We start from the raw sequence: 18,071 nt of genomic DNA on the forward strand, positions 1-18,071 counted from the left end.
GCCAGGTACAGTATGTTTAGGTGTACAAGGAATCTGACTCAGGTTTCCAGTGACCTTCAGTGTGCCTACACACCGTGGAGGGAACCTGACACACAGAGACGTATATCTATAGAAAGGCAGGAGCTAAACAAAAATCTAAAAAAAACATTATAGTTTGGCTATTATGTACCAGCAAAGGAGAATGAAAGGCAGATAAGTGAACAACAACATTCAATGTCCACAGGGTTGTAAATAGTGTGCAAGTGTGTGGGAGTGTAATGATTACTGGATGAGTGCTGTATGGCTAATTAGAATTAATAACTCGTTGGTAACTTTGTATACTTGTTGTGGGTGGTTTGAGGACAGTATTATAGAATCTGCTTCGGTTTATATTTGACAGTAATGGGTTAAATAAACACATTAACTGTAATATATGTAATCTGTAGTAACCCTTCATAAAATCATGCTCAATCTACTTGATAGGAACCTAAAATTTCGTATTAGATGACAGGTTTGAAGAGACTGAGAGTTGTTGGAGAACATAAAAAAATTGAAAGTTTTGAAGGTATTCTGAAGTGCATTTTAAACTTTTGAGTAGCAGCTGCTGTCTTTCTCAATCCAAGTGTTATTGTTAGTTTCAGACCGCCGCAGTTGTCATTTTCCTGTCCAGCGCCCCCTCACTGTTTAGATAGCAAATGTACTTGTACCCATATGTACACCCATGTGTTAGGTCCTACGATTATGGATGGGCCATGATTCATCAAATATTCAACTAGAAATAAAAGTATTTTAAAAAATCAATAAGTATATGCGACTATCATGCTTCCTTATTTCCCCTCTTTTTTTATCAGCGCCTGGTTGTAATGCGTTACACTCCTGTCAGAAAGTGGCGGTAATGCACCTAAAAGCTGTCTGCAGCTGCCATTAAACAAGAAGAATAATAACACGTTACTACCAGGCTGTGAAGCTTTGTCAAGTAAAACGTGGTGGTGTGAGATTAGACACCATGGAGCGAACTGGAGAAACATGCAATTGTCGATTAATAGTCAGTTAGTTGTGAGCGATTATGGAGTTGTATTTTTGCGTTAAATGCTCCTCCCCTCTTACAATGAGGTGCAGTCAGACACTTTGCTGGTGCATTGCTGTGTTTGGGCAGCGGTAGGCGAATGACTATTAAAAACCTGGTCTGAAGTCAATTGATTTTACTGTTGTTTTAAAGGCTCATTATCAAGATTCGCCTACCCAGGCAGGTGAACAACGCACATACATTCTGATCATTACACAAACAGCAGCACTTAAACATGCAAAAGATTACAAACATGCAATGTGCCCAGAAGCAGATCCGCCTCCACTCCAAAGGAGCATTCTTTCCTCCGCCAAGATGCAAATTTACCTGTCTTTTATTTTGGTCTACTTTATTACATTACACGAGAAAAACACCTTTAATTAGGGCATTTTAAACCATGCGCGGTACTTTGTGCTCAGATAATCTGCACTTAAACTAGTAGGAGTGGATTTGGACACCATGCGCTTTAAACCGTGCATTTAGATTGTTAAAATAGAGCCCTATATCTAGCCTGAAAGGTAAAAACGGATAAAATGTATAACATCTCTTCTACTTCATTATCTTGACATCCCATTATAATGTATATTTACTTTAATAAGAAAAGAAAATGGAAGCTGTAAAACTGAACAAAATAGGATTTGAAAGAGTGAGGAAGAAATACTCTTCTTTGAATCATTACCCTCCTACCTAAACAGAGACTAGAAGGCAAACCCCGCCCACACAGCACCTTGTGTTGAATTGAGTATCTCTACCAAGTATTTGAAATGATGTGACCCACGTGCAGTACCAAAAAGGTTCTATCTGGAGTCGTAGTGTAATCGACTGCATCTCTAACCAATCCATAAAACACTCTTCAAAACGCCACAGTAGTACATAAACCCAGTTTCACGTTTCAATTGTACATCACATAGCATGAAACTATTAATTAAGACTTTGGTCCACGGGAGGATAGAGTTAATGATCTGTGCTCCGTCTTCAGAGAGCAGTCGGCCAAGAGTAATTGTGTGCATGTGAAGTGCAGTCAGTACCTGTATACCCTCAGCATCTGTCTGCTGTAATCGGAGTAGGTTTGCATCCTGAAAATGTCATCGCACTACATCTAGACACTTTATCTGATGCAGCGTGCTGCCAGTAACTGTACTTCGCTGATGGCGTAGTTTTAGGAAAAGGTCTGGGTAATTCCTCCGGGGGCAGCTCAGTGCGGAGGGAGCTGAAAGGTGAGATTATTTTACCTACCCTTTGACCCTCTGTGGTCAGAGCCCCTGTGGTTTCAGCGGTCAGGGGGGAATCACAGTGCTGACAACAAAAGAAATATGATGGTTCCCACTTGTCCTCCTCTGGTTCAAAGGAAATGCAGGGCAATGCTAATTAGCCAGCTTGTGTTAGCGAATTGAACATAACTGCTGTTCCCTTCAGTGTCCCTCCTCCCCGCTGGCCGGACACCTAACAAGCAGCGTCTACGGCAGTCATGCACCTTGCATAACTCTGAATATTTTGTGCACCGTGAGACATCCTGTTCTGTTTGTGTCCTAAAAAAAGTAAAATTCTCCATAGTTACATTAATCCTTTCTGAGATTTGAATTCACCTTTTTTCCAGTCAAATAACAGAAAGTACAGTAATCTTCTGTATCTTCTCTCAGCCGCTCCTCTGAGTGCGGCTTAATCCTGGTTGTCAAGTTTGAGGGTGATAAGAGGCGTAACAACAGGATTCCCCACCAGTTCTTCTCTGCTTTTGCAAAAATTGCATTACTCCAATCGGAGAAAATGGTGAAGTCGGTGATGAAGGCACTATTTTAATCAGAGATGGAGTGGAGAGAAATGGAGAAGGAGGCCAAGTTATTACCTTCCCATATTCAAATTCCAGTGGCGGCGCTGCACACATGCGCCTCCCCCTCCCTGTCTTGTGGTCTGTATATCTTGTCAAAGTAATCTGAGTCTCTCAGTCAATGTTTCCTGGAATACCAAGTATTCACAGCAGTGACAGGCGGTGTCGATTTGCAGCTCCCGGTGTTCTTGAGGTTTTCCAGCACGGTGCCATGTTAACACATCATCTCAGATTCTTGTTATTGCGGCTGTAATCATGCGCAGAAATTAAGCTGTTTACTCTTTGTCAGTCGGAGTAACAAGCGCTTTGTGAATATGAAATGGCGTGGCTGCAGCTTTTTTCAAATAACAGTCGAGAAAAATATGGTGAAATGAAACACACCTGCGTGCGAGCAGCAGTCAGATACAATAGACGCGTAGCTCCAGGGGAGTTGTGCTCAGCATCTTGCTTTCGCTCTCTCAGTCAAATATCTTTTTGTTGCTGCAGATGCACTCAGGGTTGGCAAACACATTGAACACTGAGTCACTTAAACATCCTCAGCTGATTCACAATCTATTGATTTCTCCATACAGCATGTTCTTTTGTACTCTTCGTTGTTATGTATGTATACAGTATTGGGGGTGTTGTTTGGGTTCCTCCGGGGCAAGTACAGTGTGTCTGTCTCCCTGGGTTGCACAATCAGAGGCATGGTTAGTGACACATGGGGGTGCGACTATATTACATCAGCTTCTTCATCAGTTACAAGCAGTATAACTGAGTTTAAGAATCCATTAATGACCAAGAATAGCACAGTCTGTGTTTTTGAGGGTAAACAAGCTTTTCTCCCAGAGCAACAACACAAGACAATCCCTGATCTCTGTTGTCATGCAAGTGTAAACCCTGGAGCTCGTTCGTTCAAAATAAAAGGTGCATTAGTGTTGATTTAACTTTTAAGGCAGTGCCTGAACCCATAGAGGCAAGCTCTTAACCTAAAGAGGTTTCTGTAACCACAGGAAAGTTCTGCACTCGCTGTTGTTATTTATGAATTTATCATGTTATCTACTGCTACAGGAATTAGTCAGGAGCAAGCGGCAACAAACAGTGAATTTACCAATTGGTTTGTGAACAGCCGTTATGAAGCCTTGAGTTTGGATTTCGGCCATTAGGCTAGTCCTGGTTTGGAGCAGGAAGTGACCATATTTGGACGAGCTGGGAGAGGAGCGAGCGGTGGCTCTGACTCAATCTGATTGGGAACCCGACGGTTCTACATCCCGCCCACCGATAGCGGAAACCTTACTGCACCACAGGCCTGTCAATCAAACAGACACGCCCCCCCCCCCAAAAAAAACGTGGCTTTTGCAGACCTAATATGTCATTTATGATGGAATTATTATCAGATGGACCGCCAGAAAACTAATAAGGAGTGACTTTAGCTAACAAAACCGAGACTACTGATGCAGAAATTTTATTCACTAAGAATTTGATGAGAGAAGTTGAATGAGAGTCTATGGAGCCGACCTCTAGTGGCACTCGGTGGTATTGCAGTTTAAGGCACTTCTGCATCAGCCTTATTTTTGAGACCCAGAGGCTACGAACTCTTTTATATACACTCTATGGTAGGGCATCACCAAGACAAACTTTTCTGTCTCCTTCCTGGCAGACATTACTGAGTTATAGAAGGTGGACACAAGTTCAGTAATGTGGACAGAAGCACGCTCAAGAATTAGCAAATCCTACTTAAACACCAAAGTTAAATTGGCTTCCTTAAGGCAAGCCCAAACATATCCCAACTGGTCTAATTATGCTTTGTAGTGTATATTGTGTGAATATTATATAGATGATGTATGTTCTAACAAAGTAGCGGTGCATTCCCTGGAGTTACATTAATTAATAATATTTGGTACTTTTTTTTAAGAGAACCAAAGTTTTTTTTCTCTCCGTTCCAAGATAAAAATAAATGTTCATTGCATATGTCTTTTGTCCAAATAGAATAGTCTGTTAATTCAAAGAGCTATTACTAAATATCTACCAAAGCTCAAGGGAAAGGTCTCCAACACCTGCTGTGCTGATAACCACGCAGAAACAAACCTAATGTTCTCCTCTGGCTTCTTTTTCATCTTTGATGTGAACATCTGAGCATCCTTCCTCCAGTTTCCCTTCGCTGTGCGCTGTAAGTGGCTCGTGATATAATGTTGCCAGTATCTGTGTCCATCTGTGCATTGGTCTAAACAAGGCCACGACAGGTTTCCCTCCCTTCCTTTTTTATCGTTTTTCATATAACAGCGTATGGGAGTGGGCCGCCTGATAGTGGCAGACGAGTAGCTGGTTATGAGCCACAGCTCCTCCATTGTCTACCATGCTGGAGAAAGAGTGGGAGCCCCTAAAGACGCCTGGCAGAGTCTCCGCTTCCATCTGCCTGCAATGCTTCGCCATGGAGCCCAGCTCGCACCACTTGAGAATATACTCGCGTCCAAGCTGTTACTGTAATTTGCATTGGCTCATAGGCAGAGGAGAGTGAGGAGGAGGAGCTGCGCATGAGGCAGGGATGTTGTAAGTGGTCCTGGCAGCACAATGAGCTTGCCTGGGTGTAGTATTATGGACAAGTGGCATGGGTAGAGCTACATTAAAGTGCAATAATGGGATTGAACAGGTTACCCCGCTTTCTAAGATTATGGTCAGTGTTATTGCATGAGGTAAATTATAGAAATGTCCTGTTGGAAACTGCCTCGGTCACATTCACTATTGATGTTCCGTGCTTTACAGCTGCATTATTCTCAGTTCATTCTCAGTGCTGCGGCTCTAGCAGCATATGAAAACGATCATTCACGATGCATGACACAAATATAATACATGTCACCCTTTATGTATTCCACTAATTACCAAGTCATTTCCCTACAATTCATTCAGATGAAGGATCACACACCAGGAGAAAACCCACGCAAACACTGGGAAAAAAAAATAAAGAAGATATAAAAAATAAAGAAGAAGCAAAGTCTGCAGAAGAAAAGCATCCAGGGCTACGGATCAAACCGTAAGACAAAAACACACAAGCTACTGCCCTCTCTGCTTCAGATCACACATCAAAGCCTACAATGTGATCGTCACATCTTCCTGGAGAATTTATTGAAATCCAAGGCGGCAGCTTTGTTTACACTTTTTCTTCAACTGAACCGGTGCTTGCGTGTTGAATACGGCAGCGGCACCCATTTGGGAGAATGTGTGAAGACTTCTTGTAGGATTAAGAATTAATAAAAGGAAACCAAAAAAGCACTTTAGGCTCGATCCCAGTGAATGTTCTCTGATGGTGTCATGTTTCAGACTTCATTTCTTAATTTTCTTAATAACTTGATAGCTTTTGAACTGCAATTTGGTTCAGCGGCTAATTTATCAAAACTACTAGTTAACAAAAGACAGAAAAAAAGGCAATTTCTGATAACGCCACTTTCATCAAATATATTGTGAGCTAATTATATTTGGTACAAGCACAACCACAATGACCAGTAATTAACTTTCTGTAACTGGTGGCAAAGTCACAGCATGTGAGGTATTTAATGTGTCCTTTCCCGAGCAATTATTCTGTCCATAGAGCTTCATGGTATATATGCAGGAGGTATATTTCCAAGGGTAAAATAAAGAAAATAAGACTAGTTGAATGGAAACTATGGTGGACTTTGAGATTCAAAAATCATTTTGATTTCCTTTGAGAAGTTTGTAAGCCATCAGCAGCTAATTTTATGTAACAGTGACTTCCCATTATAAAGATAATACATTTGAGAAGGATCCAGCCATGTTAAGTTTGTGCAGAAGCAAAACATTAGGTAGGTTAGGTAGTTACTTTATTTATTATAGATAAAAAATAATTATGTAGATGATAAGAGAGAGCTAAATGTGTATGTTCTTCTCAAATAACAGGCCTGACAGGTTTGTGATTAGAGACTCGTCAAGTGTAGTTTGAGCTTGTGTGCGGTCGTTCTAAACATTTCATTCGCATAATTACTAATTACACTCGTATGTCATGGATTAAATGCACTGCCTTAATTTCCTCCCGAAACATTGTAATTGGAGGCAGAAATGTCGAATATGGATTTAATTTTCTCAGAGAATCACAGACTTCTTAAACGTGTAATGTTTTCAAAGCAGACAGGTTGAACAATCAGGCGAGAAGCTTACAGGTCGTAACTTTATTTGTTTTCTTTCTAACACATTGGCATTGTAAACAGTTCATTGTTATTGGATATGTGATGTAAAATTGCTCCCGATGGTGTACCATCGGTGTGTTGTAAGTCGCTTTGGATAAAAGCGTCAGCTAAATGAAATGTAATGTAATGTGATGTGAACCTATTTGTTTAGGCTAATCTTTTCCTCTCGAGTGAATCACGTCATACGCACAAGGGTGACATGATTCACAGACACACCACACAAAGCCAGGTATGTTCAAGATTGTGTCTTTTTCCATCAGTTTCGACCTTCCATCCAGACTGGACTCGCAATTTTCTCAAGTGAGCGTTTCCAAAACAGGAAAAAAAAAAAAAAAACCTGAAAAGAACACCAGCTTGAAAACGGTATAAAAACCCTGGTCTTCCCTGGATTAATTTTTGAGTTAATGGTGAAAAAGGCTGTGTGGCATGTTGCAGCATACACAGTCTGTGTTCACACCTTTGGATAGTGGAGCACTTAAATGGAAAAAAAGCACACTGTCACAGCTGACAGACGAGTCTTCATAGAGATTTCAATTTCATACCAAGCATACCAGTGTATTAACCTTTCCCATACTGAGTCACTGATCCAGCCCGAAGATGTTAAAATAGCCTATTATAGTCCAGTAATATCGGCCTCAGGGATACACACAGAAAACTCCAATGGGTCTCTTTAAATTAAATATAGTTGGCCATGGCCTCTCAGGGTCTGGGGACCCCAAGGCCAGGGAGTCCATGGCCTCAGGGAAATTACTTTTACTATAATTAACCATTTACTTTGCAAAATATAAACTTTACTAAAGTATAAACTGGAATTTAAGGGGCCTCTATGCACTCTTATTGAGGGGCACTAAATCTAAATAGTTTTTTTTACTTTAGATATTGCAGATGCCATTGTGCTCACTTGATATAAGCTTGATATTTAAAATAAAACAAAAAATAATAATAATCAACTTTAGTTGTATAGCAACTTTCATACAAGAAATGCAGCTCAAAGTGCTTTACAGCAAGAGAATTACATGCAGTGTTTCACATAAAAACAGATATAAAGGAACATTTAAAAATATAGAAAAGAAATGAGATGCATAAGAATAGATAATAAATGCTTTCAATCAAATAACCGCAAATCAGCAAACCCTAAAGCGGATCCGTTTTCTGTGCCACTCGGGAAAAGGCTCAACCGTTGTTGCAGTGGGACTCCGTAGTGGGTTAATCCGGCTCTGAAGTTTGAGGATTACATTTTTTTAAAAATGAGAAAACACCAACGCGTCACCAATTGTTTATGCTGCAGCCACCCCCAAAACAAAAGTAAAACAACATCAGTGCCAATGCAAATCCAGTAATTACACTTTATAAAAACAACTGGTGCATAGAATTCAGATGGATGTTTTTTGTTTTTTTTTCCCATGGAGTTGCAGCAAACGAAGTGACCGGTCGGTGATGAAGTGCAGCAAGTGTTCACTTTAATTCATTCTCTTGGGCCGAAGCCGTGTATATCAACACCTCGTGTGAGTTTACTGCCACTCTGTATGCATGTATTGACATTACAAGGTGCTTTATTTGACGCAGAAATAGGATTAGTGAAGCCCTCAAAATATGTTTGACAAAAGTTCTGCCTAATCCTCTGCTCTGCGCGGGCTTTCTTATGAAGTGTGTCAAATTGAAGCTGTGCAGTCCAATATTTGTGTACGCTGCGTGAATCACATGCAGTCAGAGCCGCCTCCCTCTGAGGTAGCAGCACACACTCGCTAGCATTACAGCCTTCAGCGATTTTGGGTCACTGTCTTCTGTATCAATTACAGCGGTATGAATTTTCCATTATTGCGTCCAGTTATTTCAGAAGATTTATTCATGTGGATCCTGTTGGCAATAAATCTCAATCGCTGCTGTTAATTAAATGATACTTTGGTCAGAGAGGAGAAGGTACACATTGGATATTAACTTTGTATTTGACTTACAAAATGATGAATGAGGTCACATCATGTCTCTACGGTCCAGTTGAGGAGCAACGAAATGCTTCAAGTTAACAAGACTTGCTAACAGCTCTGCAGGGCTGCATGCACAGCGCTATCCTGAGGTAAATGCTGCTGTTACCATGCTAGTATGCAGCAACAAAGCTAAGTGACTGATATTACCAGGGTTTTTTTTCAAATTAGTTTCACGTGTGTTCCTGCTAATTAGCACGAAACACCCAGTGTGGACAGGTTTGAAAAGACGTGCTGCCTTCTCTGTAGCGCATCATTTTCAACTTATTGTTCATTTATATTTTGCATATTGACCCAATAATAGCACTGCAGTAAAATCCAAAGGATCACCAAATTTATTATGATTAAAACCACACATTTAATAACCATTGTTCTTGGTAATCAGAGGAAAAGCCCGTAGATCATTAAGATGAACGGGGTGTGCTTTATTTGCGCATGTCCAAATCTATTTTAAGTAATTCAACAGCAGATAATCTGAGCTCAAAATACGGCGCCCCGTTCCAGGGAGTTGTACTATTGTCACAGGTGTGTTTTGGGTGTAACGTCAAATAATCCAATTAAAAGCCAGGTGCGCTTTTATCTTGGCGGCTTGCTATTATAACGCCAAGTTTTGCCAAGTTGTAAAAAAGAACATTTCTCTCCAGAGCAATCAGATCTGCTGGTGTGCAGATAGATATTTACAAAAATAATATCTCACCTTGTTTGATTTTTCAATCTAATGCAAGTTTGTGCGCTGCTGCATGTCCCTGTATGAGAAACAAGCAGCAACACGCACGGTGCCGCTGACATTCATTAAATCCAGATTTAGTTACATTCAGCTGCCTCAATATCGGAACACATCAACAAAGCGCCTGAACACACCTAATTTTAAGACCAATGGGTCTTAAAATAGGTGCGAGTACATTTCCTATTTTAAACAACGTGGGCGCTAGATAGGAAAATGGCAGCGGCGTCGGTGTGAAACTGACGATTTCACCGGCTTTGTCCTTAATGACAAAATCATTTTCCATGCAGTGACAGTGACATATGTTTTTGTGTTTGAAGAAAATCCAAGTATTGGCTGCTGTAACTGTTGTAGTTGATTTAAAGGGATTCATTGGGATTCTATTGTTTGCTGATAATGACTTTGATTAATGTTCAGGAGTTGTTCCTTTAATTAAGAACAAGTTGGTCAGTGATCCAGCTTCAGTATATGACAGCTCATATTGATGGTAGACTCGTGCATGGTTGTCTCGATGTAAAATGAATACCGGGAAAGGTTGTAAGTTCAGCCAATTGATACATCGTCTATCTGGAGCTCTTTGCTTGAGTCTGCCATGGCAGTGAGGCACAAAACAGGCATGCATAATACCTTGCAAGGGTACATACAGAGAAGGATCAATGCAGCAGGGTAGCCTTGGGAGGAGGATTTGAGACCAAGTGTGGATTCCTTAGCATTACTGCAGCAGAATGTGGCACCATAAGACACCAATTCAAAGGCTCTATTCAGCTCACACAATGCGACGAGGGCATGCTAAGGAACAAGAGGAGAGAAATATAATCATGCAGCAAGTCAGTGGGTGAAATGACAAAGTGTAGAGGACAAACAAGCATGCATCAGTGAGAAAAATTCCAAAACTGTTACCACATGCTGCAACTACTTACAGAAAGAGACAATGGGGCTGCTGCAGCATTTGTGACCACCAATTCTTGTCACCGACCTTTGTTGGATTTTAAAATAAATAAGCCTGGAAATTGAAATCCCATCAGATGGATGTCAGTCACAGTCACTGTCTGTCCTCTTTTTGTTTGCTTGCAGCTTCTGCTTTTGACACCGATTGTTTTTCTGTGCCCTGTTCATTTTTTTTGGACAAATATGTCAGCATCGCTTCAGCAATCTCTTGGAAGGTGTCAGAGAAAATGCTTCACGGAGAAACAAATAACAGCCACAGTGTGTATTGTCGAGCTGTTTGTTGATGTCCCAGCATGCTACTTCCTTAAAATGGCTCTAAAAAAAGAACATCTAGGCTGAGTTTAGACATATTTTAGAGCTAATGATTCACTGTTCTGTGGTCAGTAAAGCAAAAATGTATTGGTGGTTTCTACTCTGACATTAGCAGGTTGTTTATGTCATTTAGTGGAAGAAAATGGTTAGTGCTTAAAGGTGCAATTTAAAAACATCCCCGTAGTACCCCGATGTGCGTTCAGGGCCGGTAGTGTGTCACTGTAGTGTCCAGTCTGTCCTCAGTTTGGCTTTTAAGGTTTCTTCAGTTTGGTCTAATTTAGCATGTTGTCGATCCATCATTAATTAGTTAGTAGCGGACGTTTTCAAATAAAATTGATAATTGTAAAGTTAGTATATATCGACCCAGTAGTGGATCGGCTACAAATATGACGATCGGTTATGTCCACAGTTTACATTAGAGCTTGCATGTCTTTGTTTTTTTAGCAAGCACGTCCACAACAAAAGCAAGGTTTTTTTTTGGCATCGTTTGTGCAGTCATTAATTTGTGCATTAAAGCTCCATTTTTAAATTGTCCAAACAAGGTCTGTTCTCCGCATTTGTTTGTGTGCTACATAGTTGCTTTAGTTCGGTAGACAGTGAGGTGACAAGCTAACTGAGCGACTCACTCACGGCTATTCTGGACCGCTCTGCACCCCGCATCAACAAACAGCCCGCTAAATATACGAACACTGTCAGTAACGTTGTACAATTAGTTACCTTCTATCATTTACTCTCCGACGGTGGAAAACAACACCGACGGTAACTCCTGTTCAACTTCTGTTTTTCAAAGAATTTCAGCCGTCCTTGTGTTTACCGATCCATTTATCGTAACAACTTCATCTTCGTGTCGTGGACTGAGGGCAGACTGGACGCTACGGTGACTCACTAACGCTTGTTCAGGCTTGGGGTGGTATTACTAGATAAAATGGGACGGAGCTAGCGGGTTGGCATGCTGACTTGAGTAGATTCGTCTGCAACACATTACGTAAACATCTTTGACATGATGTCAAAACAGCTAATTATTCACATTCTGATAATAATTTTAGTTATTTTTTTTCAATGCTTCTAACAAAAAAATTCCATATTGCACCTTTGATTTTGGGCTACTTGTACTTTAGTTTACTTTTTTTTATTTTATGCTGTTTTATACTTCTACAAGACACCCACTATAGCACAGTGAAATATTGTATTTTTTTCATCGCTGCAATTTTTTAGGAGCTATAGTTACTTCTTACATTACATGGTTTTGATGTTATTTAATCGTAATTTTCATATTCAATCACTGCTACTTCTGCTAAATAGACATATTTTGATACCTTTTCCTGTGCTGCTATCATTAAACATGAAACAGTTAATCTTTACCACAACTGCTGCAGTTCTCTGTTGAAAGTGTGAACTTCAAAAAGGCTCTCTTCCTCTGTAGGTGTGAAATTCAGATAAAACCTCTCAGCAGATCTAAATTAGGCAACTGACCATGGTAAATCAAAGGGCGGTGCATTGTCCTGTGTTTTCTAAAATGATGAGAGCTAACAGATGGGATTCAGTCAGAGAGGGGGGTTTTTTTCTCAGCAATTTGTGCATAAAGTGGTTCGGTTGAAACAACACCCTGCGCAATAATCCCATCTTGCATCATGTGGTCCTTGTGATCAGCGATAGTATTTCAGAGAAGAATACGGTGGAGATAGACTAATCAGCATTGTGTGCAGAGACGTGCCACCTATGTGGGCTGTGAGACTTTTAAAAACAAGAAACAATCACTTCACATGGAAAAGCGTTCATATGTCATTAGTGTAAATCAAGATAATTTCTCCTCTGATTATTTAAGTTGTCTAACATTTTTAGGGAGCGTTACATAGTAGGATTATTTGTAATGATTGTCTGATGTAAAGAAATGCTTAAAGAAATGGAGGAAAGAGTATGATGCAGGACTAATATGATTTATTCATATTTCAAAATCAGTTATTTCGATCATGTATTTAATTAGGCAAAATGGCAAAAATTCTCCAGCCCGTCACAGGTGAATATTGTCTGGATACTAAATTGGACTAGCTTTAAAATGTTTGCTGTTGCTTCGACAAAGCAGATAAAAGATAAATAAAATGGATGCCAACTTAGATCTCTGGGATATTGGCACTTTTCACCAACTCATAAACCCCGATTTGGGAGATTTTCCTCTGTGAGATGACACCATTTATTGCAGTTAATTACAAGTACCTCCTTCAATCCATTCCCTTTTTGTATGTAAATAAATGTTGCCTGTCATTTAGCAGGCAATACTCAAGAGTACACACATGCTGTCAGAAATATTGATTGACTAAACCGCCATAACTCGCGGAATGTGATGTTATTTTACCTTAAACAGTTTTGGTTAAAAGCATATTTGAATTTCAGTAATTTGTATTTGTAGAAAGAGCTATAGGGGGTTGATTATATCTGTAAGGGGAAGAATTCAAATTACAATGAACAGTAGCAGGTAAAAGATAACAATCACTCACCCCGTTGTTCAATCAGTAGGTGCACGACGGTCGTTGTGCAATGTCGATATAACCCTAATGTTCTCTGTCTGGTTTAGCAAAGCTCTTACAATTAAAGTTTATGGAGCTGCAGTGGTTTGTGCTTCTTACCTCTTCTTCATTGAAAGTTTTAAATGGGATGTAATTGAATAGACTGTCTTTGCATGCAGACATAATTATAATATGTAAATGCCACTCCTGTTTGCGACAACACCTTCCACCCCCGCCCCCTGATGAGATGTGACCAGAAATCCTCGGGACCGAGCAGCTTCGGTTTAGCCATCCACTAGTGGAAACAGAACTGACTCCGATGAACCCAGCTGTCAATAATTATGCCTGCATCCTGACAAGAGTCACACAAGGGCAGCTAGCAGTTCACTGCCGGCACCGTCTAATTGGCATTTACCGTTTCCTGACAAAGTCATGTCCAGAAGATGTCCTTACGATCTACCGCCCCTGGGCACATGTTTGTCTCAGCTAGGGACGCACTACATCCGTTTGTATATATGCACTTCAATGTCACATTTATTGTCATGTGCCGTAATTACTATACACGGCTGCCACTAACAGACTATTTTTTATTATTAATTCAACTGCAGATTATTTTCCTCTGTAATTAATTTTCTTTTGGTTTATGAAATGTCATAAAATCGGGAACAATGTCTGCCATAAGTGTCCAGAAAACTGGAACGATTAATTCAGTTATCAATTTTCTGCAAATTTTTATATTTTTTCGGTTTATAAAAAGTGGGAAAATTGTGAAAAACGTAATGTGACGTCTTCGAATTGCTTGTTCTTTTGTCCAACAGCCAGGTTGGTAATAGCACATTCCTGTCCAGTTTAATGATGGTAGTAAAAATGCCTTTACATTATTGTCACAGCGGGCAATAATTAAAGGGACAATACTTTTTGTGTCATCGTCTTGTGACCGTTTTATGATGTATGAGATAGTGTGAGTTACTAAAGCCCTTTCTTCTTCCTACTTATTAAATTATGACAATATCCTGGAGAGATTGTGGATGCCCTAATTAAAATCTCCAACAATATTATCGTGGACCTGCACCATGTAGGTGGACGTGAGCAGCTGAAATTCAAACTGTTCTTATGGCTGTTAAAGTGAAGATTGACAGCGCAGTTTATGGATTTCACGACTTTTCTCAAAGTTGTGAAGATGCGAAGATGTGAAGATGGCGTGTTAGGAATGTAGCAGCAGAGAGGAAAACTTTTTTCAGACGACATCTCTTGGCTTTCATTTGGACTCATTGTTAATGACACTATGATTTCTTATATGTTTTAACAGATTTATATTGTGAATGTGTGACCCATTAAGAGCATTTTTTGCTTTAACTGATACACACATCCTCGTATTTGTTGGAGGCAGGAAACCACGTGGCACATGCAGCGTTATTTTATTCTTTTCTTTGTTTTGTCCTCTTCAGCAGTTGCTGTTTTTTCTCAAGCTGTTCAGCGGTGTTTGTCTGTTTGTTAATGTGTAATTACATGCATGTGAAGACATGCAGTTGTGTTTTTGCATGTATTCTCCTGTGTTTGTGTGTGGGTGGGTGGCAGTGTGTTGTAATGTATTCACATGTACATGCCTGGTGCAGGTTTGTGATTAGTGCATTTATTTATGGTTAGCAAAAGGTAACATTTAATAATGTGTTCGGGATCCCTCAATTAAACTGCTCGGTGACACCCTTTGCATTGGGTTTCCCTAACTTGTTCCGGATCAGCCACTCAAATGTAAAACATGATGCACGACCTTTTTTTTTTTTTTTAACCAAAGGTTGCAGTGGACTTGTTGCTTTCATTTCACGTTGTTATTTTTTATTATGTATGATGGAATTTTTGTTACCGCAATATAAGGGTTCTATTGAATTGGTGCTGAAGTATTGGTTCTCGTGACATCCCTACTGCAATCGATAGTCCAAAACTAACTTATATTTACAATATGACAAAGACTGTAGCAACTATAACCATTAAAGAAGCCGTTAAGAGGCTGAGTTAAGCTTATGCCTGTGACACGCTTCAACAAAATACATCCTGAAGAGTTTTATTAATTAACACAAAAATACTAACAGTTACTGAAAATTAAACAAAATGTATCCATGGTAATACAAAATAGCAATGACGGTCAACAGATAATACTGTATTACTGTCTCAGCGCCGCCATGCATTGAGCAGGTAAAAGAAAAGGTGAAACACCGAGTCACAGCAGGTGTGCAGCCCGACAAACAAACACAAATTAAACATACACATTTTGGCTCCTGAAGACAAAAGTACACCTCATAGTTAAACAATTAAATGATTGTGAATTTTTTTCTGTCAGGTAATCCTGATTTATTGATAAACTGGGTCATCTTTTCAACTCTAGTTGCCATCAGGTTTGGTGCGGTGTCATTGGCAAGACGATTGTCAGCACACAACCAACGTGCAGTAGAAAAATCTACAACCATTATGCAGGATAGACAGAGCAACCGTGTGAATCAGCATCAAGAGGCAGAAACCCCCACAAAGTTAGTTAGAGGATCCGAGCCAACAATATGGAGCATCCCCACCAAGAGAAGGGCTGAAAAAAGATTACTTCTAGCCAATAGTGCCTCTGAAGAAGTCCGTACTTTGAGCAGATTTCTATATGTTAAAATGTGCTCTCACAGAAATGCATAGCATACCAGGAACTAACTGCCAAAACACTGTATAAGAATTTGATAATAGAAAATGAAAACCTTGCCTCACTAACTGAAGGGGGTATCTGACCTCCTGACGCAAGAACAACTTCCTTCCCCATGTGACTGATGTCACGGTTGGCAATACCACAAGTTGCAAACAAGTCCCGCCTGCTGCCGCCGTGAACACTGCAGTTTGTTATCTCACTCACCCTCCAGCTTTTTAAATTCATGATTTTCTTTCCACCCACTACAAAACACCTCAAATACATATGAGTCATCTCTGATTAGTTTCCATGGAAGGAGCTACTTAGCTTTATAGATGCAGTCCTGCATTTTCTATAATAATTCTGATGTGTATTTTAACCAGTGTTATTGAGACAAAATTTGATTTAAAAGAAAGAACCTAATTAAAACACAACCGGAGGACTTTTTATTGACAGATAGTTTTATGAGGAAATGAAGTAATGATTTTTAGAATTCGTTTGACTTATACAATGCTTCAATTCTCACTAGTTTAATTTTTTTTTTTTTAAATATTTAGTTTGGATATTTCGTCAAACGAGTGTCATCATTTCAGTGTTTATTTTTCACCATTGGCTGGATTTGTATTCATATTTCATATTTCTGCTGCTCAGATAGTTCGTTGTTATTTTCTGCAGGTCTACAAGTTTTTATGCCTCTCAGACATACTTTATAAATATGCAGTTATTGTAAATATTTGTATGAGTCATAGGTATCGATGTACGCGCGAGTGATTTCCTCATTTTATTTCAATAGATTAAATAAATGAAATCAACCTGAATATGGCCCAATGTGAATGCAAACTAATTCAAACTGTATACATCCATCACAGTAATCCCTTGTTTTAAGTTTGTACTCCGGCATGACTTGACACAAAAACAAACCTAAACTCCAGTTCACCCTGTGCTTTCGCCTGCTCTCCGCATATCGATTCGGTGGCACTGATATTAAGCAATATACTAAAGATAGAAATGTCAGGCGGAGCTGTCCTTTTCTTTTAATTTCCTCGGCCATTCATACATCTGGTCACATCCTGTCTTACCTTCTCAGGAGCTATTAAGAGTGAAGGCGTGCTTTTTCGGGCAGCTCAACATCATCTTAATGTAATTCAAAGACCTACATTCTGTTGCCGTGGCAACAAAGTTCCCCCCACACACACACACCCGCCACCCACCTCCTCCCTGAGATGGTGAAAGATCAATAGAGTATCCTCGACGGTGTGGCAGGAAATGCTCTGGCACAGATGGTCCTCTGAGAAACCACAGGCTTTGTGGCCTAGTTAGCATCTGAATACTAACACTATCAGGCAAGGTCACTCTTATATTAAAATTTAACAAACCAGTGCAAGCAGCTCTCATAAAGGAATCTGTTTTATGGGAAGTACTTCGGCCTGCTCTATAGTTTTGAGTCTTTAGAAATGTAGAGAATTGATTTAGACAACAATAAATGAGCGTTGCTAAATAAATAAATTCTCTGTGGGGGGCTCAGAAATGTTCCCGCTCAGTATACCACCTAGTGTGAGTTTTTTTCCTCAAAAAAGGGGTTTAACCTCAGTATAAATGTGTCTGATCACAGAAAATAACCACGTATGCATTTTGTATTTTGGTGGCTCTGTCTTGGATTTGGAAGTCTTAGCTTTGCCTGCAGAGTTTGTCAAAACAAAAGTCTTGGTTTAGTATCATACTTCAATACAGTCTAATGCTACAGTGACCAGGTGTGTAACATAGAAGTAATACTGTCTGTGTTGAGTACATTTTATCAGCCGTCTTGGAGAAACTATCCCACTGGTTCAGTGCTTCAAGCTGTTCTGCGTCGATCAGATAATGACATCATACAAACCCAGATTTTAATGTG

At 39.8% G+C, this 18,071-nt stretch overlaps 1 protein-coding gene across 5 annotated transcripts in view; it reads left to right on the top strand.

Annotated features, from left to right (window-relative positions):
- Positions 1-18,071, top strand: part of lrfn1 (leucine rich repeat and fibronectin type III domain containing 1) — a 161,648-nt gene that overhangs the window by 131,131 nt on the left and 12,446 nt on the right. The window lies entirely within an intron of this gene.

Source organism: Embiotoca jacksoni, unplaced genomic scaffold (assembly GCF_022577435.1).
Source record: "Embiotoca jacksoni isolate LCO1_2020_lvr unplaced genomic scaffold, fEmbJac1.0.p SCAF_28, whole genome shotgun sequence".
Classification (NCBI taxonomy): Eukaryota; Metazoa; Chordata; class Actinopteri; family Embiotocidae; genus Embiotoca; species Embiotoca jacksoni.